The sequence below is a fragment of the Humulus lupulus genome, chromosome 3 (genome assembly GCF_963169125.1).
Source record: "Humulus lupulus chromosome 3, drHumLupu1.1, whole genome shotgun sequence".
In the NCBI taxonomy this organism is placed as follows: Eukaryota; Viridiplantae; Streptophyta; class Magnoliopsida; order Rosales; family Cannabaceae; genus Humulus; species Humulus lupulus.
In genome coordinates, this window is record NC_084795.1 from 284,448,337 (window position 1) to 284,454,638 (window position 6,302).

Here is a 6,302-nt window from a genome sequence, read left to right on the forward strand (position 1 = left end):
TTTAAACATTTAAATTTAAAAAATTACCTCCACATATGAGTGAACCGTCGTCTTAACTTCCGATCTATCCTTATCCATACATGTATGGACCTGGAGGATCATCGTTACCTCCACAGTATCTATGGTCGATGCATCCACACACACCACAGCCAGACTTGGCAGGCACTACAGCCACCGCAGGCACTAGAAGAAGGGGACGATACAAAGGGCGTCGAGAGTTGAGATATTTTATATATTATTATATTAAACAATACCATTTAATTAATATATTATTATATGCTTAATTTGGATAATATTTATTAGTTGTCTAATTTGAATAAATTATTATTTTTATGCATATTTTATTTTGATATTATTATTTTTGTGCATATTTAATTTTAATATAATTAATTTAAATATTTTATTTTAACAATTTTTTTATATATATAAAACTCTTAGGGGCGACTTTTGTCGCCGCTAATAATATAAAGTTGTCGCTGATATTCTATTTTATTAAATATTTTTTCATTGTTTTTAATTATATAAAACTGTTAGAGGCGATATATAAAAGTCGACGTTGATATTCTATTTCATTAAATATATATATATTTTTATTTTTTTAATTATATAAAACTATTAGGGGCGACTTGTTATTATTAGGCATGAAATTTGATCCAGTAGACACAATTATTAGGAGCGACTTGTAATTTATTAGAGGCGAAAATATTGCCGCTAATAATCAACATTAACTTCGAAATATTAGCGCCAGCAGGGTAGCGCCAACATATCACCCCTAATGACAATTAGTAGCGACTATGTCTATTATTAAGGGCAAGATCCGTCGCCAACAAATAGCGAGGAATTTAAGATGGTATAATGATCGAGCTTTAATCTTTGTCATCATAGCTACATCATTCTAATTAATTATATTTGTAACTTGACTTTTATGTAACTCCTAATAAAAAAATTTAAACATGCATCCGATAACCATTAAATATGTATGACAGAGGATAAGCAAGGGACGGTGGCGAACAAAGATTAACCGATCATGAGAAGGATAAGAAAGAGAAAGATAAGAGAAAAAGAAAGTGCAAAATGAAAGAGTAAGGAATACCATTGCAAAATATAGAGAGTCTACTCTAGTTGCGGGTGCATTGATAGCTACAGTGCACACCACAACATTTTATAGTATATATCATGTTAAAATCTCACACTTTTTTAAGAGTGCTATTATTAAAAACTAATACTCCCCTATATATAAATAAAAATAGCCCTTTCTTTAAACTAATGGGTTCATTAGATAAAATTAAGAGATAATTACATCTCCTACCGTAATATAAAAAAAAAATCGTTTTATACGGTATCTTTAATAAATTACAAAAATACGGCTTTCCCCACCCATGTATATATATATTGACCATTTGTTTTATTTTTTTGTCTTAATTTTTAATAAGAATTTAGGCATATTAAATAATATAATAATAATAATTATGGTTACTACCTTCAATAAAATAAAGTAGATTAATTTATTTTTATTAAAATAAATATATTTATTAATATTAAAATTAATATTTATCCAATTACTCAAAAAATAAATAAATATTTATACAAATTACAATATGCTGTTAATTAAAATTAATAACTATATGTTACAATATATAGTTAAAGATAATCACAATATTATTATTCTTTATAAAAATATTATATATTTTTTTAAAATCATAGCTAGTTAAGTCTCAACACTCAATGTTAAACTAAAATCATAATCTAATCCAAGTTTCAAGTTTTGTTACAAAAATATATTTAAAGTTAAAAAATTTGTTTTGTAAATCTTTGTAATAATCATGTTAAATAAATTTATAAATATTTATGTAAATGTGAATTACAAAAATAAACTTTTTAGTTGTAAAATTAGTTTTGTAAATTGTTGTTACAAAAATGTAAAACTTGTTTAAAAAAAAATATCGTATTTCACCACTATATTCAATAAAGTGTTTTATAAATAATGAATATCTTAAATTTATATTTTTAAGTTCTATAACATAAATATGATGGTTCATGTAATTTTTTGGTATAATATTGTAACAATATGAAAAAATATAATATTTTTATGTATATTTTGTTTATGATTTCTTAACTATAAAATATTTTCGTAAATATTAGTTACAAAAATATATTTCTTAGTTGTAAAACTAGATTTGCAAACTATTGTTACAAAATAAAAAATTTAGTTACGAATTTGCTTGTAAGTTTTATCTAAAAAAAACAAAAACAAAATCTACAATTCTATAACCAATTTTGTAAATATTATTTACAAACACGTAACAAATATTTATAAGTTTGTTTAAGTTTGTAACATATATTTACTCGTTTGTAAACGTTGATCACAAAAAATTGTATTTTACAACTTTTATTTATGATTTTGTCGCTCCATATTTACAATTTTGCCATTCCGTATTTTTATCAAAAAATTCCGTATTTTTGTAATGCACCGTATTTTTCAGATTTTTTTTAACTTTTAGTGCATTTTTATAGATTTCCCTAAAATTAACCCTATTAGGCCTTTTTCTTTCTCTGTAGCAAAAAAATCATTTCAGGAAGGCGATAAACCGCCTTCGATCATCCTTCTCCACCATCGTCCATGGCTTTAGACAGTCATCCTCTAGCTTCTTTATTTCTATGATTGCCCCAAGTCTACCCCTTTCATCCTCTAGCTTCTTTATTTTCTATGATTGCTTCTTTATTTGTCATTCTCTTTAATCTATAAATTGATAATAATTTTCATATCTATAGATCTGTAAATTGATTACAAATTTAAGTTCATTTTCAAATTTGAGTCTGGTTTGTGGTGCTTTTCAATTGTATTCGCATATCATTTTGTTTTATCATTTTGAAATTTTCTAAACGAGAGAACTACCAAGTACGGTAATACCATGCTATATCATCACGTTATATTATTGTTTGCTTAATGAAAGGTTGTGGGGGTAGTATATGGATCTTTTCTACTTTATATATGTTTACGTGTTTGTTGTAAAATTATAATTGTAGGTTCCGTCATCACTAGAATAGACTATTCTCTATTATATATATTGTATATAATTATATAAGTAAGCTATATGTGCTTTGTATCTTTATATGCATATACCTATATATAGGAATTAAGGGTGCAGGATCTGTAAATAGCCGACCAAATAACTAACAATCACTACAAAAAAATTGACTTTTAGTAAAAAAAAAACTAAAAGTTTAAAATGTTATGACTAAAAGTTTTAGTCACCAAAAAATATTATCACCACGTTATCACTAAAAAGTCTGTGGCTAAAAGTTTTAGTCACACTAAAAATATCATTGTGACTAAAAGTCACTTTTAATGACAACAGTTATTTGTAACTAATAGTCATCACAATTGTTGGCAAAAAAAAATAGTCATCACAATTAGGGACAACTTTCTTTAACCCACAACACATTTATTTTTAGTAATAATTTTAATTATCACTAATATTTCTTTAGTGACAACAAAAAGGTATCACTAATACTTCTTTAGTGATAATTTGTTGTTGTCACTAATAGTCCTTTAATCACAAAAAAAAAAAAAAAAAATTCATGAATATATTTAATTAAAATGAATAAAAAGATAAAAGGATGACCAATCAATGTAATTTTTTACACAACTAGAGAAAAAACCTGAATATAATAGCAAGTAGCCACATTCATTAGCATCAAGAAAGTTAAGCATATTGTTATACCACTAATATCTAAAGTATTACAGCCAAATCAAGTATGAGACCATCTGAGAAAAGCTAGAAACAAGCTGAGAAAAGCTAGCCAACAAGCTGAGAGTTCAATCACAGATAATGTATTTTATTGGGAACCAAAAAAAGATTAAAATCCACAAACATCAAAACCCATTAATAAAAAGAAAAACAGAATCCATTGGATTAGTCATCCTTCTCTTGAGCTTCCTCTCATCTTTATCACCCTTCTTCTTTACCTGCAACATCTTAGTATTGTTATAGTTAGAGACAAAATAGTTCATGAATCCTTAACAATCCTAGAACATAACATTAAAAAATAAAATCATTGCAAAATGACAATTTCTTTAGCAACTCTGTTGTTGATTTTGTTGTAGCCAAAGGTTTGTTGTACAGAGATTTACTTATTACATACCAAATCATTGTTCTTTTTTTCTCTATATATAAGATCAAGGTAGATCAAGATCTATCAAATCCAATAGTCAAAGTTGGACCCTACAATTAATAAAGAAAAAAAAACACACACATTTCCATTTCCTATCATGCCAGCTGAAGAAGCCTTAACTATTAAATTAAGTACCCTCCAAATAATCTCCAATTCTAAAAATTTTATTTTGTTTACACATAATCGACTTTAACTATCATTTTTACCAAATTTAACGAGATACTTTAAGGCGTAGAAGAAACATGATTGAGAGTATAAAGACTGAGGATGAGACTTGGCTGAATAACAATGATCATCACACACAACACTATCAGAGAAACTAACTACAACAATAAGCAATTTGTTGAAATATTCAATGTATGTATGCAATTTTTGTAAGAATGTAAAGCTTGTTTTTATTTTATTCTTACCAGCCTGGAATTTTTGGATTTGAGTTCAATCTCTTTGCAAGCAAAGTTGCATCAACAAGCAACCCTTGTTAGTACATGTTTTGATTGAGAATGAAAATGAACATTTTACCCTTGTTTTGATTCAGTTTTACTATTCTTATCAGTAAGACATATTGAAAATGCTATTTGGGATTAGTAAACAGACACAACAAAAAATCCAGTTGCAATTACATCATCTCACATTAATTATTTAATGAACTAGGAAACGATACCGTGCTTGCGCGGTCTTGATAATAACTCAATGTTACATATATATTAATATTTTTTATATATTAAAATATATGATGTTATTTTTGATGCATTAGAAACAAAAATAAGAAAAGAATAAAATTGAAAGTACTCAAAGATACGCAACGTGAAAAAAAAATATAATCATTTATTAAGGATACAATTGAGCTATATAAAATTTTAAAAAATGAGTATTATCTTGAACAAATAGAAGGATTGCAAAAGTTATACCTTATTAGGTAAAAATTCGAAGCAATGACATAAATGACATGACTACCACATTGCAGACTGGATATTTTATCTGATTCATTGATTTGTGAGCTGAATAAGTAAAACACATAATGAAAATTATTATTTTAGTATGAGGTTGCAATAATATGTTAATTAAATTTAAAATAAAATGTAAGGATGTGATACCTTGATTTTATGGGCTGATTATACTATATTTTGGAATACTTCATTGTACACGATATTAAAAAGGAACGTAAATTATTATTAACATTAATAAACACTTTTAAAATTATTATTGATATTTGTACTAATAAACACTTCTTACTTATATTTATAATTTGTGTCGCAGTATTAGAAAAAAAAACATGAGTTAAAAACAATATAGTTTTGTTATGCAATCTTCAAGATTTTTATGTAAAAAAATATGTACAATATTAAAAAATGACAAAAATATAGATTGATATACTTACCTTTACTTAGCATTGGGTCGTAGGAATCTCAAACGCAAGAAGAAAAATTTTATAGCTGAGAAGAAATAAAACAACAATACTAATTTATAAGAACATGCAATACAAAATAATAAACAACTCAAACGATATTTTTTATTAAAAAAAATGGAAAATGCAATCCTTGAAAAAAAAAAAAAGATTAAAGAAATTTGTTTTTATATATTTTTTAATTCATTTTTTTCAATATTTTATCAAATAAAACAAAGTTAAAACTCTCTTAACTTTATATAATTGCAAAGTGAACACAATTTGCTCAAAAGTAAAGTGCAATACACACATATATATATATATATAAAGAAAATAATGATATTTCATAGACACATGAACTTGTATTCTTTATTAATATAGTAAAGGTAATAATTAGAACAATGAAACTAAAAATACCTTTAGTCTAAGTGCAACTCTATTGTAAGATCACATTTTTTTCCTCCCAAATACCTTGGAATCGCTCCTCATCAAGATCTCAAAAATCTAATTTTTTTTCCTTTTCTTACATTTCAATGTGTGTGTATATATATATGATGTGAAGAATAATTGTTTCACCTTTCCTTTTTCTATAACCACATTATTTATAGTAAAATATGGTGTGCTTTGAGAAAAGAGAAATGTATAAGTGACTTTTTTAGTATAGTTAATGAAACAAAAATTTATTTTACTAATGAATATAACCTGAAATTGAAAAATAATTAAAATAAATTGAAAAATAAAT